Below are 24,732 nucleotides of genomic sequence, written 5' to 3'. Positions count from 1 at the left end.
TGGTGTCTGTGTGCACATCTCCCTAAAGGCTTGGCTTCCTGTTTAGGCCCTTTTTCTTTTTTTGTCCTGCATTTGGGTATTTACTTCACAATACACAAACACAAGTACAACTACAACTCAAAACAGCTTCCTTTTGTAAAAGAATAGAAAGCTATTTTAAGCAGAGAGCCCAAAAGGTAAACTCATCTCTCTCATTACAGGGTAAAATATTCTGTTGGTTGGTGCACAAAAACAGAAATGCTTTTCCCCTGCATTTCAGCAGCGGGCCTGGTAGACCTTTGCTTCGTGTCACTGTTCTTGCTTTATCCAGATGACGATCACTTTTAAATTTAAAGAGCCCTTCTTTTCCTTCATGCACCTCCTGTAATTTAGACATTGGTCCTAAATGCATAAAATCCTCTTAACTTTGCCCCAACAAAAATGTAACACTCAAAAAAGGCAGGCCAAGCATATACAGGTCAACACAAATTACAGCTCTGTGACACTTAAATCCTCTGATTTTGAGGCACTGGTGAGTCTGTGCAGCTCTCCATCGACATAAAGCACAAGAGGACCCCTGAAGAATTTTCCAATTAGGAGGCACGAGCATGTCTCAGAGCTGGAGATGAGATGCACAGCCACATCGCTGTAACTTGACATTCCTCACAGCCACTTGTGTGAACTTCCATCAGTCTGGCGTCCATGCACCAGAGGTTTCACGACAGCAGAGTCACAGATTCAGGTGGTGGGGAATGTCATCAGTGGTTAAGAATATCCCTGTCCTGCTGTCTGGGAGAAATATAACTACAGTCTAGTGACACAGACAGTTGAGACCTTTAAGATGTTTCAAACAGTCTTGTCTTTGACCATTCTTGACTTATGTTGCCAGGTTATTTTGTTCCACTTGACAACAGTCATTATACAACCTGAATGGGATACAAATTGTAAAGTGGATTAAATTTACTGATGTTCAGAACTGCAGATAATTGTCATATAAAATACACAGACCTCTGTTGAAGATGTTATACTATTGTACAGGATGGAATGAAACCAAATCGAATACGATGCCTCCAGTTTTGTTACCATCAGTTTATTATAACTGATGTAAGGAAAAAAAGACCAAGCTGGAAAACTTAAGAAGCCTCCATTTTGTCAGTAAATAAGTCAAATATTGACTAAAATAACAAATGCACAAAGTGATTTCTGTAAAGGTGCTGACACTGTGCATGTTAAACCCATCTCTCGCTCACCATCTATCTTGCTATCTCTGTGAAGTGAGAAATTGTCCACAGAAATTTGGTAATACCATGTTCGGGTGGTTATTGTCATTACAGTTATAAAAAAAAAAAAAAAGATCAGGCAGGCAGGAGAAACGTTGGTCAATTTCAGTAATGTCATTACTCCAATCTTGTGAATTCATCTTCTCTCTCAGTCATCTTTGAGCCAATCAGCCTTCAGCCTTGTGGTTTAAATCCGTGCTCTCTGTCATTCTCTCTTTCTCATTCATGCAACCCATTTCCTCCCCATCTCCACCTCACCCAAGTCTGAGCTTTATCCAAGTCTTGCTCTTCATCTTCATCACCACCACGTCTCCAGGGGTTCTGTCCTAAATCTGATCACCGCTGGGATTCTGTGCCTCCATGATGGTTTATTGGAGTCTAAAATCCAAGTATATCATTATTTGTTTTCAAAATTTTTCTGTCTCTATAAATCACATTCACTTCTTCCAAATGATCTCTCATTAAAGTGTTTTTTTTTTTTTTTTTTTTTTTAACATATCCACTTAGATGGACAACTGCTGTGTATGGAGTGACACATCAGTGTCCAATATAGTGGTTTATGTGCAGGTATACCATCAACACTGACACAAATACAAAAAAACAGCCTTTAAATAGCTGTCCACTGTAGTGACCACTATGTGTGAAAGGGTTAAAATAGGAGTTTATGGAGATTGACTCATGTTTTGAGTCAGCCTCAAGTGGCCATTTAAGGAACTTCAGTTTGGCCCTGGTTTAATTTCTTTCAGCCCTGGGGGTTTCCACTTGGTTTAATTGCACAGTTTGGATGAAGAAATCCAGACAGAGAAACTGAAAGTGGCTTTAATGATAACAAATGAGGCTGAAGTGCATTGTCGGTCCTGAAGATGAACCAGGAGATAATTGGGGAAATGAGAGGCAGGTGTGCAGGCAGCTGATAATGAGGTGACTGGGGAAAACTTAGGCAGGCAGGCTGGCCGGGCAGGGCGGGTTGTTGGATAATAGATGTTACAGCAGCTGATATTACATGCTGCAGAAAAGTTGAAGAATAACTGAAAAAAAAAAAAATCCAGTTGCATTTCATGGAAAATCAAGCAGTGCAGAAACATGAATCATGCACAACAAGTGCGCACATACACTGTAGCTTATATGTGCAGTGCAGGGCTGTTCTTCAATTCTGCAGCATATCATCTTTTCTAATCTGGGATTGACTAATCCTCCTGTGTTCCTGATCCAGGCAAGGGGAGAGACAAACACCTGGTAACTGGGAAATGGTTTTCTCAGCTGTGCTTAAGGTTTACAGAATGGGTGGAATATTTTGAGCCTGCTTTCTCTGTGAATGCAGGGTGGCGGTGGTGGTGGTGGACTCTTGGGATCATGTGCACCACCATCATGTTTCTCTCTACTTTGGCTTTTGTACTGCGCCAGCATTTCTTCAGCCGAAGTAAGACGTAAGTTATAAATTTTTTGTTCATCTGAGTTGATGGTTTTTGTCTTTGTTTGGAGCAGCAGTCATGCAGTACAAGTACGTTAATTTTGGTATAATAAATCCGTTACATCTTAAACTCACGTTTACCTGCACTGGAGATTTGACTTTGGTTTGAATACTGAAAAATTAATTCTTGAAGGTGCAACAGGTGACTGAAGAAGTATTTTGGCAATCAAACTCTGTGTTTTAGGATTCATTTAATTTAATTTTTTTCAATTTAACAATTTTTTTTTCTACTTGTGGAGCTTAATATCACTGAATTTAAGTGGACCTGTTTATACCACATACACACACATATTTGTGATGCGGTTTTAATGACTGTAAGTGCGCATTTGCTGTCACTAACATGCTTCTTGGTTTAATCTAATAGAAATCCTGACTTCTGGTTTATTTTCAGCACTCTCTAGGAAACCACCCCTTCTAAGTAGTGATCTAATGGGGGGAAAAAAGCACAAAATGTCTTTACTCTCTGACCTTGCTCAACAATACAATCATAAGCATCATGCGACTTCTATGTGATCCCATGTCTCAGAATCTTTGAGAATCAGGTAACTTTTTAAAAAGCAATGGAATATATTTTGCTTTCATCATCTGCCCTTGATGAGAAGGGGTCTTTTTTTTAGGATTCATTGCTTCAGATGTGCTCATTCTCAGGTTGGCACATACTGATTTGTCCACACTGTTATGTATAATGTGGTGCGACACCTTGAAGATTTATGCCTACTGCCAGAGTATGAGAAAGCACGGACAGCAACATGAGTTCTTCTTGCCTTCAAATGTGCAGCCCCTGGGCTTGGTCTGTCTCTGTATCTTTACCTCATAATGATGTTCATCACTTACAGATGAACATAGCAATTATTTAGTGTGAACAACAGTTCAATTTAGGACTTGTTCAGAGGTGACTGTGTGCTGGAAAACCAGCAATGATTACTGTGAAATGTTGTTGACTTTCACCATTAGTCAGCTTCATAGTGGCTTCTTTCACTGAAGGGAATTTCTGAGAACTGGATGCTATTTTTAGCTAGAAAGAAGTAAAAGCTGACTGGAAATACCAAAATTATGGTGAGAGCTGCTAAAAGACTACTAACCAAAAGACTACAATTGCAAAGATAATCTTTCAAAGAACAGTGTTCTGTAAATGCCAAAATAAACACTTTGTTATGATGTGGCAGATTTCCTTCCCAGTTATTACATATTTATCTTTTTGTCTCCTCTCCCTCATAGTTGGCTTTAAATGTTTGATGTTCTTTAATTCATCCATAATTCAGTAACACATTATGTATAGATTCAGTTTTTTTTTAAACTCTATATTAATGTATCTAGATCCATATATTTATTCGTCTGTATCTATATTTATCTAGACTTTCAAGTTTATCTAATTTTACTGAGCAGAATTTGCGTATTTGGAGATCTTGGTTCAAGCATTTGAAATTACTGCCAATGAAAATTGGAAAATAAATAAAAATCTGTTTCTGCTAACTCCGCTATCATAGGCTAGCTACCTCCAACCACAACTTTATTGACATTTGCACCATGAACACATCACAGTAATAGGAAGGAAGAAGGACGTGTTGAGTGGGATGTCATTATTCTCTTCTTATTGAGACAGCATCTCCATGTCACCACTATAATCAATGCCAGGCTGTAGCACATGAAAAATCACCTCATTTAACATTACCAGGCATGCCAATCAGATTCAAGTTCTGTTAACTGGAAGTACCTGAATGTCATTTGGGGTTGTTCAGGCCCGCTTTAATCACTGTGTTCTAGTTTAAGAGGGTTACTACTGTGCTTCCCATCACCCTCAGTCACGTCAGATTGCTTCGCACTTCCTGAGCCTGGTTCTGCTTAACATCTCTTCCTGTTAGAAATGAGTTTTTTCTCCCCACTGCTGTCATGTGCTTGCTCATATGGGATTGCTGGGTATCTCTCTATAAGATACATTTTTTTAAAAGTACCTTGAGCTCCCTTTTGTTGAGGACTGGTGCTACATATATTAAAACTGATCTGAAATGTGGCCTCCTGACTATTAACACCAGTCAGAGTTCTAAATACACTCTCATAATAACGCAGATATTATCTCAAGTATGATATCTGAATAGGAGTATAATATGAGCCTGTTAATATATCCTGTGATGGATTTAGGCCTTTTTCTCAGGAGCACTATTTTGCTCAGTAATTGCCTCGGATTTAAATTGTCAGTTTTCTCAGTAATGCTAGCACGTCCAATAATACGCATCCTTTTGTTCTGGCGTTAAATAAATGCAGAACAGACACCCCAATTACACCGTACTCTATTTCCTGTGAGGTTAAATTGAATGTGGGTTAATGGAGAAGGTTTTCCAAGTTTTGAGAGCTGATTTTTAAATGAATTGTTAATTATATGAAACAAATTCACACAAGCTAAAAAAAATCCTATGACACAATATTAAACATACTGCCACTGAGACGTGTATCGATCCATTTTCACACAAACATACCTATATCCAGAGTTTATGCACATTTCACATCATGCCAGTACCAAACTCCCTTTTGTAGAGTCTTTGTTTGATTTATACATTTTCACAAACTTTTAATTGAACCCATTATGCTAATTTTCAACAGTATATTTTTTGTTCTTCTTTACTAGAAAACATTTGCAATAGTTGCAGTTCAAAATGATCTATATCTTGTTTCAAGGTGGTACACTTCCTTAGTTCATCAAGTGTCTTAAACAGGCTGTTATTCCCCTGCTCCCTTATCATAAGCCAACTTTCTTCTGATTGGCTGCACCATGCAAGCAGAAGCTTTTTAACAAACTTAAGTATACTCCACTCTTGCTGACATCATACAAACACAAGAGTGGAAAACTGCTGTCAGAATGACCCAATATCATGGCAAAGCATGTTCGCATTTTACGCTTTGCCTCTCCAAAACATGAAATAGACACACATGCAGAAGTTGCTGTAACAGCAGAGAGAGAGATACTTTATTTCAAGCAAAAATCCCAGGAAAGTGTTTAAAAAAACATTACAAATACAGTTACTTGTTTTTAGACCTTAATAGTTTCCAGCGATTATGGACCCTGGAATGTACTTCATACATTTTTGTGCCTTTAAATATATTATCTGCCCCTGCTGGTAATGCAACTTCTGCATTCATGTCCGTTTCATGTCTTGGAGAAGCAAAGCTTGAAATGGAAACTGTCACGGTTCTGGGTCATTTTGACCCAGCATTTTGAGTTTCTTATGTTTTGGTTTATTTTTGCATTATGGATTATTTTCTGATTCTCTGATGCTTTGTTGATTATTATTATTATTATTATTATTATAAATCAATCAATCATGGTGAGGTATTAGTTCTTAGGTTGTCTCGTGTTTAGTATAGGTTTAGTTCAGTGTCAAGTCTGCCTCTCCGTTTCTTGTTTCCTGTTTTATTGTGAAGGTTTGTCTCATGTCAGCGTGTCTAGCTTTGCTCCCCCTGGCTCGTTAGCCCTAATCTCTCCCAGCTGTGTCTCTCTCCTTTTTCCCAATTCCTTGATGACTTCCTCAGTGTATTTAAGCCCTGTGTTTCTTTGTGTCAGTGTCTCGTCGTACCTTCAGAGTTGCCTGTGTGTTTCTGTGCTCAGTGTCATTGTTCAGTTCATGTTTTGTTCATCGCTAGCAATAAAGCTGAGGTTTTTCAGTTGCAATTCAGTCTCCGAATCCTGTGTTTGGATCTTTGTCTCCGCCTGCCCGCACACAGAGCCCTGACAGAAACAGTGGACCGCCATGTCTAATGCACATTTACTGTGATATTCAGTTGGTCAAAAACATTTTATTTAGAGCAATCTGAAGCCAGAGCTTTTAGCTCACAGAGAATATTTGTACTTTCATCCACCATAGTTACTATTATGTCACAGAAAATAAACAAAAGCATAATATGTTCACTTTGATCAGCTGTTTCTACCCAATGATCTGCAAAGAAGATTGAATCAAAGGGTTGTGAGCCTCAGCCTGAGATTGTTTCTCATAGAAGTTCATGTTGGAATTTGAGGTCTGCCAAAGTGTAAAGCCATCTTACTCTAACCCTAAGAAGTATAGTTTTGCAGTATAATTCATTGTTGTATTTAACCATATTAGGCTTTTTGGGGACCATTTTCATCTGGGGTTGGGGTTTTTTGGCACTGTAGACCTGATATGTGAGAATTTGATACTGGTTAGCCTGTAAAACATCCTTTGTATGGCATATAAGCCATATTATGATGGGTTATGTTATATCAGCATAATATATTCTCTGTGCCGTTCATATCAATAGCTCCTGCTCCTGCTGCTCCTTACCCGGTCAATCCAGCAACATCATCACCCAAACCATATACAATGTTTTGGTGGTGCGAGCACATCTGAAGCAGCCTGTTTCCCGCTGTGTGAGAAAAGAAAAAAAAGTCAATCTATGTTTTCTAAAACAATCCAAAGTTAGTCGTGAAAATTTTCTATGAAGACCCTAATAACTGTTTTCCAAGTGTAATGCACTGATTTTGTCCTCGTAGGGATTGAACAGTCATCATTAGGGTGTTGAGCGTGTTTTCTGCGTGGTCTCTGAGCAATTCCTTCAGTTAACAACGCGTCTTTAAAAAACTGCAGCAAAATAATGGTTGTTGTTCCAGAAACTTATTGTGCAGAGAAAATTACATCAAAGCGGGAACATTTCACTTCCCATTTAGGTTCGCATCATAAAAGATCCTTCTCATTATAAGAAAACAAACAAGTGCAAGCTGACCAGCAACAGAACTTTTTTTTTTCTTCTTCCCAGAATGCTGATCTTATACCTCCATTATCTCATCACTTATCACCTTCACAAGTACTTTTTTTCATTGCCGTATCCTCTCTCTGACCCCCCTGTCCTCCACTCCCTCCTCCTTCACAGCTTTCCAAAAGGCTCGCGGGAGAAGGAGTCACCATCGGTGGAGAGCAAAGACACTGACAAGTGACACTCACTTAATGGACATCCAACTCAGGTAAGCATTAATGGATTTTGGTGCCACAGATCATTTCCATTAAATAATTACAGATAAAAGCTTCTGTTGTGGCATTTATCGGTGAACCCTTTTGTAAAACATCTTTTTGATGTAAGAAGCACAATTTCTTTTCAGAAAGTGCTGTTTTCCTGTTTTGTTTTGTTTTTCTCTCCGATTCACCTGCACCAGTAGTCTTAGTTTGCTCATGTAGTTTTTACTACTTTTGATATTGTTCCTGGGCAGACATCTAATTAGTGAGTTAAGGCTTGAATGGTGATTCTAAATTGGTTATATCTGAGAATGGTTGCCTTTCCCTCTGTGTTAGCCTCTCAACCTGGTTGAGAACCAAGTCTTTATTTCAGCCACCAGTTCATATTCATATTCCCGTCAACAATATTTTGAGGAACATCCAGCTCCTATATTCAGTGAAGGCCAAACCCCTGTTTGTTTAAATGTGTTTTATTTGTCCATAGCTTCCAGCATGAATAGTTTGAATGTTCAGACTCAATAGGAGCATGCTGGAAAGGTGAGACCTGCATTATTCTGCAAAACCCTCATATGCACCCCAGCCTCCTCTAATGATCACAGCCCAAAGCCAGCTGAAGCAGCTTCCATTATTTAGAAAACGCTGCACTGAAAGGCAATCTATCATTAAAAGATGTGCATTCTCTCAGCTTTTGTTGGACTGATAATGGGACTGTAACAAGGCAGCACTGTCTATACTGCGACCTTATAACGTCCAAAAACAATGACTACCACCGACAGTTTGGCTCTGTGTTAACAGGGATCAGTTTCCAGACTCGTGTTACACTTTGTGAAAACTGTGTTGGCCCTTTGAGGAGCTGGTTGTGGTCAGTGCTGTGATCCAGCACACTGCGTGGAGGCGACATCATGGATAAGAGAGGAGACAGCAGGGCAGCCGATGCATTGTTGCCAGGGCACTGGAGGGATCTGAGAGAGTGGAGCATAGAGAAGAGACAAAGCCACAGAGTAAGACTGTTTTTCCACAAGCCGTTCTGAACATGTAGGCTTGTTTTCTAGGTACAGAACAAACTGAGAGCATCTGCACATTGCTGACTACTGCCAGCACAGTCAATACTAAGTAATTTAGACGGCATGCTATCTATTTTGGTCAATTCAATAACACACTGATTATCGATCAGAAGATCAATGTCACTGCTCCTTTATTATGTCTGCAAATTATATGAATAATTTGCATATGACTTTTCTCGTGCTGCTTCTTTCAAGGACACAGCAGTTAATGAATTTAAGGCTCATCATCACAAGTACTAATGCACTGAGCTTGTTAGTGTTTGTCAGATTGAACTGACTAAGCTGTCTATTACAAACCATCACGAGACAGGTTAGTTTTACTAATATTTTTTACATTACCGATACTTTTTACATTATACATGCTTTCCTTAGGCAATATTATTAGAAAACACTGTATAAATTTTTATTGCTATGCAGATTTTACCCAGTGTTATCTATCTATTAAGCCCAATGACAAAAATCAACTAGTTAACCTAGAGGAATGTCTTAAAGAAATAAAGGCCTGAATGACTTCTAATTTCTAAATTTAGTTAAAATTTAGGTACGCAGTTTATAGAAACTTGTTTATAACCAGATGCTTATGTTATATGACATTACCATGGCCTCCGGTGAGGAATCTCGTAGTCATTTGTGATCAGGATATGTCCCTCAATGTGCACATTAAACAAATACGGAGAACTGCCTTCATTCATCTGCTCTGTACTGTTAAAATGGGAAACATCCTGTCTCAGACTAATGCTAAAATGCTAGTTCATGCATTTATTACTTCCCGGATTATTGTAATTAATTTTTGTCATGTTGTTCTAAAAGTTCCTTAAAAAGCTTTCAGCAGATCCAAAATGCCTTGACAAGAGTACTGACAAGGACTGGAAAGAAAGAGCATATTTCTTCTATAGAGGCTTCTCTTCATTTACTACCTGTTAAATCTACAATTTTAATTTTATTTTAAATCTTGAAAAATCTGGCTCTGTCATAACTTAAAGATCTTATAATTCTGGTTAACAATCAGGCAAGTTCTTAAACCCCACCTACATTTTTTGTGTTTTTTGACTGAGCTGATATTAAAAAATGTCATATGTACCAATTAAAGTATTAATTAGTTTGGTTAATGAAGCTGTGAACACAAGTAAATTACCTCACAGTGACCATGAAGCAGAACTGCACCATGCTGTGCTCACAGCAAATATTAAGAGAGACGAGGACAAATCAGCCCATCGGCACAGATCTGTCTCCAGCTGTGTATGAACTTTTAATTTAAGTGGAAATTAAATACCTTAACCCCTTCCACCCGGGAGGCTGTGTCAATTATAAAAGCACCATTTTTCCCAAAGTTGCCATGGGCGACTCATTCACTAAACTACTACAATGAATTGAGTACAGCTGCAGTGCTGACACATTGGTATTACAGACTCTAATTTATCCTTTTTATTTATAAAAGTCACTGGTCATGTCCGGTCTGAGTATTTCTGCTGGGTTTTTTGCACATATCCTTGTCTGGAGTTTGCAGAGATTGATCTGAAATTAGAAACTTTTCAATTCTCAGGGTGAAAATACTTTGATGCCAGAAGTCAAAGGAGAATAACCAGACTGCTTAGAGCTAAAGACAACAGTAACTCATTAGAATCACAGTTTGCAGAAGAGCATCTGTGAACTTGCACAGCCTCACTAAAACTGGAACACTGTTAAAATGTTGGCTGGTCTAATGAGACTCGATTTCTGCTGCAACACTCAAATCGTGGGGTCGGAATTTGCCTTCAACAGCATGAAAGCAGGGATCCATCCTGCCCTGTGTCAAAAGTTTAGGCTGGTGGTGTAATGTTTTGTGGCACACTTTGGGCCTCTTTGCACCAACTGGACATAAGTTATCTTACATAAGTAATCCTATCTGAGTGTTGTTGATGACCAGGTCCATCTCTTTATGACCACAGTGTACTGTGTACAGTGTACCATCTACTCATGGCTGCTTCCAGCAGGACAACGTATCAAATCACGAAGCTCAAATCCTCTCAAACTGGTTTCTTGAACATCACAATGAGCTGACTGCACTCCAATTGTCTCCACGGCCACCAGATCTGAGTTCAGCACAGCACCTTTGGGATGTGGTGAAACAGGAGTTTCACATCATGGATGTGCAGCCAACAAATCTGCAATGATTGTGTGATGTTGTCACGTCAACATGGACCAAAAACTCTGAATATTTCCAGCATCTTGTTGACTCTGTGTTACAAAGAATTAACACTAACACCCCTCTGAAGGAAACAAAACTGGGTCCAGTCTGGTGTTATATATACTGTATACAGTGTTGGGAAGGTTACTTTTAAAATGTATTCCATTACAGATTACAGAATACATGCCCCGAAATGTATTCTGTAACGTATTCCGTTACGTTACTCAATGAGAGTAACGTATTCTGAATACTTTGGATTACTTAATATATTATCATGCTGTTTACAACTACATGAATGTACTATTGCTGTGATTTATTACTGTTACTGAAGGTCCGCGACTCCGAACCGTAGTAAAGGGACCTCTGGCTAATACGGTGGGTTCTGTGTCGGGCTCGTAGCTGAAAACTAGCTTTACTTTGTTGTCTGGGTCAACTTTGCTAGCGAGAGATAGAGAGAGGCGTTGAAAGGCTGCTCCAACGGAACTTATTGTTTTTGGAGGAAAACACGAACACGGTGTACAGTCGAGTCTTAATAGCGTACTTACAGCTGGGCTCGTCAGGCTCTCTTCTTGGCTGCAGTGGTTATTATTATATTTACATGCTTCCAGCTCCCGTTTTTGCTCGATGACAGCTCGTGCTTTTCCTTTTTCTCCCTCCCTCGCTCACAGACACATAACGGGTATGGCAGTCCATTCTCCCTGCAGCACGGACTACACTGCCTATGATGCTACATTCTTTAGAGCTATACCGGTAGCATTCTGCCTATTAGCTTAGCACAACAACAACTCTCTCACCCAGGAAACACGCGGAGAGAGAGCGTCACCCTGTAACCATGGCAACCGTAACGCTGCCGCCTGGAACAACAGAACCCGAACAGTCCTGACCCGCCACAATATGAAACAGGAAAGTACCGCCGTGTAATCCATTTATTTCAACACAGTAACTGTATTCTAAATACCACCTTTTTAAACGGTAACTGTAACGGAATACAGTTACTCATATTTTGTATTTTAAATACGTAACGGCGGTACATGTATTCCGTTACTCCCCAACACTGACTGTATAAAAGAATAGTAATGATGCATAAATCAGACTTTCTTCCTGATGACTAACTAAAACAACAATTACTTAAAAAAAATAACAACTGAGTAACTGAGTCCCTTGTTGTAAAGGTTTACTCCAAATCAATGACAAAAGAGACAAAAACCAGAAAACATTTGTATTTGCTGAAAAACTGTGCTCATGCTGGACCTCCTTACACACTTAACATGACCTTGAGACAAATGTAGAGCATCTTCAAACAGAAAATATGTCCTGTAAAGTGAGGTATGTTGTTTAAATTGGTTACACTGAAGGCTGCCCTTTCCATCTAAACTGAAGCAGACCACCTGTGTGCATTAGAGGTGCAGTAAGGTTGGCTGCCTCCCGGAGCCTCTTTTAATATTTTATCAACCAAAATGTGAAACCTCTCTGTATGCTCAGATCTGTGTCTGCTGTGATCAAAAGGCACATGAACCAATTTCGTTTGCAACATCTTTCTTTAAATGATGAAATACTTCATTTTGTTGCTTTCCCTGTGTCCCCTTTGACAACCCGCACCCACCTCCACACAGAACTGGGTTTTAGATGTGGAAGCTGTGCTCAGGTCCATGGAAAGACAGCTGGTAAGTTGACCCAAGTCTGTTTTAATAAACGTTAATAGATATTAATATATAATAAATCTAAATCAAAATGGTAAGCTGTTAAACTCCTAAAAAATTTTAATTTAGGGCATCATCTGAAGTTTTCCTTTCTTGCATGCTTTTCTCACTTTTGGTTCAAACCTCTCCGTGTGAAGTTTTGTGTTTGTTTGTTAGCTAAACTGGTGTTTCTAAACTGTTGGTAGGTGTGGATATAATTGTGAATGGATGGTAATAAACTCCAGAAAATGTAGGTGGAATTGGGTCAGGAGAAACTGCCCTGCAGCAGGAGGCAGTTTACATCAGTTATATTCTGATTGCTGCCTCTCACTACAGTGTGTGGATTATTTGCATCGAGTGTGCATTCAGGCATCACGCAGGTTAGAGGCCATTTAATGACCAATCTATTCCAACTGCAGAGCCTATTTGTATTCCCACAGCACATCCATCGAGGCTGCAGTGCCAGTCGCGGTCACGGATGCATAAGAGAAGCAGTCTGAGCGAAACCAAGCCTGAAAATGTCCTTTAGTACACCAGCGGTCCCCAACCCCCAGGCCTCGGACCGGTACCGGGCCGCGAGAGTTGAGGCTCAGGTGTGAAATGTATGGTTTTCAGGGTTTTTAGCGGTTTTTAGCGTTATTTTGTTATCGTTTTATCGTTAACTCGGTTTTCCTTGGTCTTTTCACGTGAGTTATGAATAAATCTTCTTTTTTTTGGTACCGGTACTAGTTTTATTTTGTTGTATTTATCCGCAACACCTTAAAGGCCGGTCCGTGAAAATAATGTCGGGCATAAACCGGTCCGTGGCGCAAAAAAGGTTGGGGACCGCTGCATTACACCGTAAATGGACTGAATCTGTGAATCGAATTGGATATTTAGATCTGGATTTACTTGTGATATTTTCTTGAAAACTTCAAGACAACATCTCCCAACATTACAAATTCAGTTTCACATGTCTTTGTGAAAGGGGTCAGAATGTCACAGCAAGATGGTTCTTGCTTTTAGTGATGTGTCGGCCGCGAATGAAATGGCTCTTGGAGCCGGATCTTTGACGTGAACGACGCGAGCTGGCTCCTTATCGCGAGCCGTGGGGGTTTTTTTCCCAAAAAAAGCAACAAAACAACCTGAAGAGCCGGTTCAGAGCCGAAAAGAGCCGGCTCTTTTTAGTGTCTTGAGCCAAAAGAGACGGTTCTCTAAAAAGAGCCGGAAATCCCATCACTACTTGTTTTGAACCTCCTGGTCAGATAGATGGAGACTCCAAATACATGTCCAAGGATGTGTTTCTTAGGTTAGCTACTTTATTCCAAGTTGGCCTTTGGTATGGATGTTAGCAGCTGATGAACTGCTGAATGTATCCCAAACCCCTAATATTACCATATATCTTGTGAGAAAAAGGATGGATCAGTGATAATAGAACTTGATCTTATGTAGCGCTGTTCTACCTTACCGGATGTAGGGTATGTTTAACATTTACACTCCAATAAATGACGAGAAACTCAGGGTTCTTGCCCAAGGGTACTTTGGCATGTAGACTCATGGATTAAATCACCAAGATGACCTGCTCTACCTCCTGAATCACAGCCAATATTTGGATCCAGATTCCGGTTGACTTTATCACTCTGAAGTTGGACAAACCTTCAGCTCTGATAAATTTTTCAAAACTTTGAGTAACCTGCTAACAAACTGAACCAGTCAAACAGTCTCCTCAGCAGAAGTAACGACTGTGTATTTTTAGATGTGTTTTGTTTTGTTTTTTCAAATGTATACCCTAATGTTGGCAGTGAAGCATCAAACTAAAGTTTCTTCTTTTTTTCCTCAGAATTCTCTTCTGGAGAAATGTCCTCAGTCGAAATGTGGAAACAGCCCAGTGGGTCCTCCATCTCCTTTAAGCCACAGCAGGTCTCGCTCCAGTCAACAAGCTGATCCGTAAAGTCAACTTTAGATGCTTTTCAACTTTCTGACAGCAAAACGAATCCCATATTTTTGCCCCAAACAGTCACTTGGAGTAGACAGACTTTGAGCACCTCTTGTTGCCGGTTTTCCTTTATTCCAGCGACAAAGAGCCCACAGAAGTGTACGCTCTGTGCCACGAGCACCAAACCTGATGTGATTGGCAGCTTTGTTGGAGGGGTTTTTTTGGCTTGCTAAAATCCCTTGTGCAATAATCTCTCCTTAAGTAGTTGTTTGACATTACAGGGAGGAAAGCAATTTCACACCCAGTTGTATCATTACTCAACTCATAAGCGATGAAAACCTGACGGTCTCTGGAATGACTGAAAAACTTTCTGTCATTACCGAGCTGCCAGACCAGAAATAAACAAGTGTTTTCTGTGATGTACACGCATGGCCTGCTGCATCTTTATTTGAAGGGAAATCCACACCCACACTCCCAGTAGCACAAAAAAATTAAAGCTCCCTGGCTTATTCGTTTCTATAATTGAGCCTTTTGCTCTGCACGTGGATTCACAAACATGTCGAATTACGACTAAATCATATAGCGTGACAATGGGCCCCCTATGCACAGGATCTTAGCATTTAATACTGTTTTTCATCTTTTTATGGGCTGCATCATTTCCCTTGCCAACAAATGAGATCTTGTTATTTCCTGCCTGATTACATAAGTGATTGGATCCTTATTGATATTAAGGTTGTGCGCTGCACCAGAGATACCAGTGTGCGTTTAATGATACGTTCCAGTGGGAGCGACAGACCGCTAAGTTATTTTCGAAAAGGGACCAAAACAGCCTCTGTGGCGGGAATATGGCCGACTGTTATGCATCTACTCTATTAAGAACTCTATTATTGTGAATATCCCTGTTTGTCACTCTGACAACTGTGTACAACAAATCCCTCCGGCTGAAGTACTCCACTGGCAGAAGCCCGGGGAACTAATGAGCCTAATATGTCCCCAGGAACGTCGCCTCTGCCAAGTGTGCACTCTAAATCCTCCTGTGTAATCAAGGCGGTGCAGGACATAGATATCTGCAGATAGTGGCAGTAGTACTTCCATATCTCACTGTTGTCTCCTGCCCTGATGAGTCTGTCTGACTCAAATTACTAGGTGAAAGCGGGGCTTTTGTGCTGCCAGTAGCGTGGAGTAGCTTGGGTAATGACTATGGTCTTCCTGAACACTCTGGTAGACCATGGGAGTTAATCTAATGAAGGGGAAAGAGCCATGGTTCATAATTGCCTGAGAGAGAAGCTGGAAGAAAGGTACACATGGAGACTCAAACCTGTTTTTCCTGCTCGCTCCAAACTCAGACGCTGCTGCAAAAGCAGGAGAGGAATCAAGAGATGCTGATGATAGTCGTGCATGTTAAGGACACCGAGCATTTAAACAATCAGACCTGTTCAGAGTCGTTCTGCACTGTTTTAAGTGTTAATGTTTTAGCTGATTTTGAAACGGGATGTTACAGCCTGCTGCTGCAGACTCTTGGAGTTTGAGGTGAGGACCCAAACGCAGACAAAACGAGGTGTGGAAACAAACTTAAATTTGTGAGCCTTTTATTTAGGTTTTACACAGAGACACAAAATAACGAAAAAAAAACAGAATGTAACCCAAACTTGTAACATAAACTGGGAAAATTACTAAGAACCTAAGAAACTATGAAACCTGGACACACAAGGAGAGGTGCGCAGATAACCTGATGATGAACACAGGGAAACTCACACAATAAATGCACATGAGGGTGACGAGGGAAGTGGAAACACACGAGGAACGCAGCTGGGATGAATAGGCCTAATGACACAAGAAGAAGCAAAACTGAACACGAGATAAGAGATCATCAAAATAAAACAGGAACCGCGCAGACTAAGACACACAGACTTGACACTGGGACCGGGAAAGAACAGGAGAACATGGAAACAGAGGGAGATGAAACACAAGACATGACTGGAACTCGGGGAGCAAGGGACACGGAGGGGAGGAAGGGAGTGAGAGAGCAAGCAAGGGATAAAGAATGAGAGGGAGATGAAGGGCTGGGGAGACATGGCATGAAACATGGGAACAGAAAAGCGAGTGGAGACACGGAGGGAGACACAGACATAACTTAACGAACATATACATACACATCAACAAGAAAACATGGATCATAATTCTAATTAAACTTACAACCTAACCAGGTCTAAACTCTATGCAAACTGTAAACACTGTAAGTTAAACATTTCCCCAAAATAGCAAAAAGGGATCAAAAATACAAAATACACTCAAAATGCTGAGTCAACGACCCAGCACGCTGACATCGGAGAGGTTATAAAGACTGATGGTTGTGTTTCGTATTTACGTCGGTTGTCCTGTTTCACTAATTTGTGCCTCCTCCTGTGTGTGACCTGGAAATCAATCTCAGTATACCATGTTGTTAGACGTGTCTTAGCTCCTAAAAATACATCTGCAGGGCGGAGCGGAGCGGCGGCTTCGCTAGAAGAGCGATAACGGAGGATACACATGTGTATCCTTTTACAGAAGGATTTTCTGTTGATTACTGTTTCTATGTATTTTTAATATAATTAAAATTGTCCATAAGTATAAAAAAGACATTCAGAGGTTGACTTACTGGTGTGTTTCGGATCATTGTTCTGGCACATAACCTGACTGAGCTTGAACTTCAGGGCATGAGCTGATGGAGAGTCCTCCTTCAGGTCTTTCTGGTAGAGAGAATTGATGTTTCCATCAGTTACAGTAAGTCATCCTGAAGCAGCAAAGCAACCCCAGACCATTACATTACCACCACCATGTTTGACTGTTGGTCTTTGTTTTTTTAAAATGAAATACTGTGTTAATTTATAACACGTGTAACAACACTCAAAAGTTCATCCTTTGTCTCATCAGTCCACTGAATATTTTCTGAAAAGTCTTGAGGATCATCAAGATTGTCAAGATGTTCTTATTTTTCTCTCTTGCCAAATGCGAGACGAGTCTTGGTGTTCTTTTTGGTCAGCAGTGGTTTTCTCCTTGGATCTCCCATGGATGCTGTTTTTGCCCAGTCTCATTTTTACTGTTGAATCATGAACTCTGACCTTAACCAAGACAAGGAACAGAGTTCCTTAGACGTTGTTCTGGGTTCTGACCTCCTGGATCAGTCGTTGATCTCCTGTGAACATTCACCACTGTTCCAAGTTGTCTCCATTTGTGGATAATGGCTCTCACTTTGGTTTACTGGTGTCCCAAAGCCTTAAAAATGTCTTTGTGACCCTTTTCAGAATGATAGACAATAGATATTTCTGTGGATCATGACATGATCTGTTCATTTTTGAGATATTTTAGCCTGCTTCACTTTGTCAGACAGATTTTTATTTTGTGATTAAACAGGCCTGGCAGTAATCCGGCCTGGGAATGGCCAGTGAAACTGAACTCAGCCACAAAGAGATGTGGTTAATCACAGTTACAATATTAATTAACTTTTTCCACAAAGGATAAACTTTGTCTTAAAAAAAATCAAATCAGCATTTAAAAACTGCATTTTACATTTAGTATGGTTATTCTTATTTAATATAAAAGTTTTTGGAAGATGTTATACGTGCAAGTATGAAACATTTTCCACAGTTGTAACTTTAAAGCAAGGTGAGGAGGATCATTTTGTTCAATACCCCTTTGCCTCACCTCCTCTGCTCTGGGACTGCAATGTGAGGAGAGGAGTCATGGATGTGCAGTGGAAATGAGAAGGGGAGTGTGTCTATGGCAGGGGTCGGCAACATGCGGCTCTTTAGTCCTTATACTGCGGCTCCGCGTGGTTTGGGAAAATAAATTAGTATTTAGCTGAAGTGTATTTTATTTATGTTAGTTCTTTTTTTAACTTGTAGTTCTAAATTGGAAGATTATTGTGATTTTGAAATATAAAAATAAAATTATATCTTATTATTTTTTCATCGCTCAAAATAAGCGTCACACTCGCGGAAGCCGGTATACCAGCCGAAACGCCGTGCATTTATCGAGACTTTCAACCCCAGGTAGGCCAATTATGGATCTTCGGATCCACATTATGTCGGCAGCTATTCTCCACCGTGAACTATGTTAAAGACAAACACCGCTCACGCCTCACAGATGACAGCTTACAGTCCTGCGTAAACTGACTTCGTACAGCCCCGATTAGCAGACGCTGTGCGCAGAGGTTCAGGAGCAGAAGTCCCATTGTAAACATATCACGGCAGGATGTTTGCATGAACACGCTTTTCAGCATCTCTTTATTGACCACTTTTCACACACGGTTGCTGTACGCATACAGCTGGCTGTAGCTTTGCAGCTCACAGCCCGACACACACCACCACCAACACAACAGCACAGATAGCGCAGACGTAAAGGCAGCGAGGCGTGATTGCGGGTGTGGCTCAGGTGCGTCCGCCTCCCCTGCAGCGGCGCTGCAGACCACGCCCCGCCGCACGCATTAACCTGGTAAAATACATATTTAGGCAGAATTTTGCAAATATCTATTTTTAATTTTTCAGCAGCATAGTGCTTTTTTACCAATTTTTTTTTTAAAAGTCAGGTCAAGGCTCCAACAGCCCAAAGGCGATATAAGGGTGGTGGCTGACAACAGTTTTTGTTTGCTACATGGATCATTTTAGTTCAGGTTGGTGTCTTTCCTTGTTATATTTCTTTAAGAGTTCAAAATGTGTTGATTACATAAATAAAATGTAATTTTCTCTGTAGCACTTCATGGATGTCATAAGCAACACACCTTAGTTGTTCACACAAAGCATAGAGGTAAAAAACAATATATACAGTGTTATCTTCATTTTAGATGTCAAAAAGTATTTGCTGCTCCCAGTGTTTTCTTTTGCGTGGAAACTGGGTCCAAATGGCTCTTTGGGTGTAAAAGGTTGCAGACCCCTGGTCTATGGCTAATGTGTGGAGTGCAGCGGTTGAGATGCATTGTCCATAATATCGAGTAGTTTCTTAAACATCCTCCTATTCACCACAAGGTCAGACATCACAAAGATGGACTTTCACATTGATTCATCTGCTGCACAAAGAAGTTTAGTCTTAGACATGTTAGGCAGGACAAGTTTAGACTCTTTTTTTTTCTTCAAATAACAAGAACATGGCTGACTGACAGTATCTAAACACCCAGCTCTATTTACTGTGGTCGAAAATGTTTGTATTTGGGAAGAATTCAGCGGGTATGATGACGTTTTACTGGGAAACAAATGCAGTGACAGAAAGCAGTAGCTGTGCAAACCCACAGCAGAGCCTGGATGCTCCGGCTTCTTAACGTGACTTGTTAATTTTTCATGCGGGTGCTTACCTTCGGCAAACATGGCTGACGATGACCTCACTGCTCTTCACTTTCAATGGGTTCTCTAAAAACTGCATCTCATTGCTTCCTTAATAATAAAAAAATTACTCATAACTCAAATTACAAGCCACCATTTCCTCTTTTTTGTGTTGTTGTTGTCGAGTGTCACAAGTCGAAGCAGGTGTCACATATTGCTACCATGGCAACATCAGTTTTTGGTCTTCAGTTAGCCTGAGAGTAAGGTGTCTTTGAATTAATCAGTCTTTATTCTTGTGAGACTGGCAAAATAACTGCAAATGTATGCAAAGAGGTATGCACCGAACGTTCAAACAGTTAAGAATGCAAACTGTAACAAAAAGCAAAAAACCTTTGACATGTGGTGGATTACTGAATCAGTACATTACTTTTTTAGTGGGTTAAAAAGTTTGTGTTTATTATTGACTGTTTGGTTGGTATAGGAGGCAAAATGAACGTGAATTTGCACTGGTATCAGGTGACAGTACCTCGAGGATGTGGCTGCAGTGGATAGATGCAGTTTTCACCTCACGTCCTCTTGTCCAGGCTGACCAAGGACGTCGTTCATGCTTCTATTCAGATGATCCTAGGTTTTCCTTCTCTTTTTTTTTCTTTTTCAGTTCATTTTTGAACCTCTGAGCTAAAGTCGCTAAACTTTACCAGGTGATAGGAAACACTCTAAACCCACAAAAGGGCAAAGAAGACAAAACTGGATCCACGAGAGGGAGAAAAAGAAGTAGAGAATACAAGAATACAAGAATTCTTGTATTCATATTAATACAAGAATTTTTCTTGTATTAAATATTTTTCTTCCTCTGTAGCATTCGTCACTCTTCTACCAGTTTATTTATCCATTGTGTTGATTGGGCAGATACTGCTAATGTTGCCCCTTTAATGCAAACATGCAGGTGAATACCTGGGTTACCTTAACAATATGCTGATATCGCTCCGTGCGACTGTTATCCTGATTACTGATGATAGGTTAAGTGAATTCAGATAAAAAAAAGTTTGGGTATGTTGAACCGGTCAGAGGTCAGGGCTTTGATGAGTGAAGACAGAACTATGTCTATAGCTTGTTCATTGGAAATTATACACAGGTGGAAACAATTTAATGCTGGTGAAACTAATGAGACATTAGAAAACTGTATCGTAACATACAGACTAAACGGGGGAACACATATAGCAGGGGCAAAACAACAAACGTAACAAAACAAGGGGCCATGACATGAGTTTGACTGCTCAGTCTGCCTACAGTCGCAGGTATAGGGAAAAAACATGGATGGGTTTAAGCAGAAAAAGTACTCCTTCGGTTTTAGAAAAAGCTCTTTCCACAGTCTTACTGCATGCTAAGAAGCCTGCATCTTCAGTTGTCTTCACAGGGGCATTATCAGTTATTATGTGCCATCGTAGAGGATGATCCACTGCAATCAAAATGATGTCCACACAGAATAAAAGAAGAATCTCAAATAAAACAGCAGTGCAATCTTTTTCTTGCTCACATTTGCTCCTGTAATCCTCACCTGATAACCAGCCACAGGTGGAGACAGTAAAACAAAAGTCTGATCAAATGTCATTCAGACACAATTAGCACAGAACAGCAGCAATAACCGCCCTTCAAACTCTCATCGAAACACCTGCATGCAAACACTCTTTCGCTGCTCCTCTTGGGTTGTATAGGTTGTGGTTTTGTCACGGGGGGGTTTGAGTGGGATGGAGAGGTTATGAGAATAGCATGATGTCTGCTCAACCAGCATGCTTTCTTCTCTCAGCACCACCGAGGTACCACTTCAGACCATGAGGGGCAATATACAGGAGAGCTACTTCCAAAGGGTCGCATCTAAGCATCATGAGAGCTGACGCTGTGGCAGGAGGAAGAGAGGTGACAGGGAACCACAGTAGTGGGCTGGCTGCCTGATACTCATCAAAGCCAGAAAAAAGCAATATAGCCTGTTAAAGACTCAGACCACGAACAAAACTTTGCAAGAAATAATGAAAAACATGTAGCCTATAACCCTTAATAATATTTTAATGAAACCAACCAAAATCCCATAAACCACTGTCAAAGGCAGAGCTCCACACGACTGATTAAATCGGCTTTTTGGAGCCCGTTTGTGGGATTCGCTGAGATTTGCATCAGTAGCCGTGTCGAGGCTTGTGTCATAGATCATCCCAGTGGTTTTGGATGGTGTGAGGTCAGGGCTCTTCGTAAGCCACTCAGCTGTGTGTATGTGGGCATTGTCATGATGACCTTCTTTAAACTGTGTCTAGAGAATATAACTATGTAAAAGCATTAAAATATTCTGTAGGCTAAAAATCTAAGGTTGAACACTGAAAATGGCGAAAATGTTTGCAAAGCTTCTGTCTTTGAATCACTCAGAATATCACCACAGTAAATGACTTTCTCAGAGATATGGGAGTTTTCTCATGCACCACGAAATCAGCGAATGCTTAGAAACAGGTAAATTTCCAAAAACATCAGGAGCGTGAGCTCTGATTCTGGAGACTCTGTCAGCAACGCACACACCACCCTAACCTGTGCCATAGGCAGTGTATGTCATGTGTGACAATCCATAAATTAAACATAAGTGAGAACCTAAGTCCACATATGACCCCAAATTTGATACAAAATGTGAATAAAAAAGAAATCACGAGGCAGTTCACACTCTGGGCAGTATTTACTTTCAAGAGAATAGTTTGTATTTTGTGTGTATTTATTTTATTTGTCCTTTTTAAGAATAATTTTAGAAGTTTGTAGTGCAGTAAAAACAAGTACAATGTTTGGCTTTTATTATTTGCCCCGTTGGCAGATATGAAATATAAAAGTGAGGTCAGAGGTCAAATCTGACATGACAATTATAATGCGATATTTATAATACCCATATACCATGCATTGCGGTCCAATACAAACAAAGGCATGAGAATTTTAGGCAAAGTTTTAAAAATAAAAGGCATTTTATGAAAGTTTGACCTTATTTGAACTTATAGAAGAAGTCAGAGGTCTAAGGTCAAACTTGATATTTGATATAAAAAAAATCAATCAAACACAAAACATAGGGAAAACAAAATAATCCAAATAAATCATAACTCGTCATGTTCAACAAGGATTAGGACAGGGGTCGGCAACCTGCGGCTCTGGAGCCGCATGCGGCTCTTTTGTCCTTATACTGCGGCTCCGGGTGGTTTGGGAAAATAAATGAGAAGTATTTAGCTGAAGTCTATTTTATTTGTGTTTAGTTATTTTTTTAACTTGTAGTTCTAAATTGGAAGATTATTGTGATTTTGAAATATAAAAATAAAATTATATCTTATTATTTTTTCACCGCTCAAAATAAGCGTCACACTCGCGGAAGCCGGTATACCCGCCGAAACGCCGTGCATTTATCGAGACTTTTGACCCCAGGTAGGCCAGTTATGGATCTTTGGATCCACATTATGCTGCTCCACCATGAACTATGTTAAAACAAACACTGCTCACGCCTCACAGATGACAGCTTATAGTCCTACGTAAAGATGAAAGACCCGAATTGCAGATGCTGTGTCTTATTGTAAACATATCACGGCAGACCCGACGATGTTTGCATGAACATGCTTTTCAGCATCTCTTTACTGACCACTTTTCACACACGGTTGCTGTACGCATACAGCCGGCTGTAGCTTTTCAGCTCACAGCCCGACAACACAACAGCAGAGAGAGCACAGACTTTAAGGTGGCGAGGTGTGATTGCGGGTGCCGCTCAGGTGCGTCCGACTCCCATGCAGCGGCGTTGCAGACCACGCCCCGCCACACACATTAACCAGGTAAAATACATATTTAGGCAGAATTTTGCAAATATCTATTTTTTAGCAGCATAGTGCTTTTTTTCCAATTACTTTTTAAAAGTCAGGTCAAGGCTCCAAAAGCCCAAAGGCGACATAAGGGTGGCGGCTCACAGCAGTTTTTTGTTTGCTACATGGATCATTTTAGTTCAGCTGGGTGTCTTTCCTTTTGTTATATTTCTTTCAGAGTTCAAAATGTATTAATTACATAAATAAAATGTAATTTTCTCCATAGCACTTCATGGAGTTCATAAGCAACACACCTTAGTTGCTCTGTGGATTCTTTTTAAAAAAGCAGTTTAGATTTCAAAAAGTATTTGCGGCTCCCAGTGTTTTCTTTTGCGTGGAAACCGGGTCCAAGTGGCTCTTTGGGTGTTAAAGGTTGCAGACCCCTGGATTAGGAAGAAGCTTATTTAGCCCCACCCCTTTCTTCTGTTTCTACCACACTTGTAAGAATCATGGTTTTGTTCAGTTTTTGATTAATAAATAATTGAATTGACCTCGGTGTTTGATGGACAACATTTCTGATAAAACACGGGGTCTTGCTGAAAGAAGAGGGGATATCACACAGTTTCACACGTGGCCCTGTCCAAGGTTTTTTGAAATGTGCTGCTGCCATCACTTTCACAATGAGCTTATAACTTGAGTAAAACATGTCAATTGAAATATTTGTTTTCTATGTTCTATCGTGAATAAAATATGGGTTTATGAGATTTTCAAATCATTATATTCTGTTTTATTTACATTTTACACAGCCCAACTTTTTTGGAAGTGGGATTGTATAAAATATAAGTAACTAAAAGAATAACACACCACAGTTGGATTCATGTGTGCTCCCTATGGTTTGAAATATGAAGTAACTTTAATTATTGTAATTTCAATGTGTTTGTGTGAAAAGGGTATTTTGTAAATAAGACATTTAGTCTCAATGGGACAACTTGTATAAATAAAAGTTAGATAACATAAATATGTCCAGCTGTTCCTGGGGACAGGAAATATGATGGTGTGTCAATAATCTTTCCCTAAACTGAGCTGCTTGTAGGTTTCTAAACCACAAATTTCAAAATGGAA

General features: G+C 40.0%; 1 long non-coding RNA gene across 2 annotated transcripts; it reads left to right on the top strand.

The window, feature by feature from the left end:
• Positions 1–1,995: 1,995 nt before the first annotated feature.
• LOC146516656 (uncharacterized) lies at positions 1,996–17,868 on the top strand. 2 transcript variants are annotated; one of them, XR_014874546.1, is made up of 5 exons: positions 1,996–2,686; positions 7,609–7,699; positions 8,484–8,689; positions 12,533–12,583; positions 14,418–17,868. It is a non-coding gene; the product is annotated as an uncharacterized LOC146516656 (long non-coding RNA). The 2 variants fall into 2 exon arrangements; XR_014874545.1 differs by lacking the exon at positions 8,484–8,689 and having other exon boundaries at positions 2,275–2,686.
• Positions 17,869–24,732: the final 6,864 nt, after the last annotated feature.

This window comes from Neolamprologus multifasciatus, chromosome 6 (genome assembly GCF_963576455.1).
Source record: "Neolamprologus multifasciatus chromosome 6, fNeoMul1.2, whole genome shotgun sequence".
Lineage (NCBI taxonomy): Eukaryota > Metazoa > Chordata > Actinopteri > Cichliformes > Cichlidae > Neolamprologus > Neolamprologus multifasciatus.
Note: the sequence above shows the minus strand (reverse complement) of the source record. Positions and strands in the feature narration are given on the sequence as shown.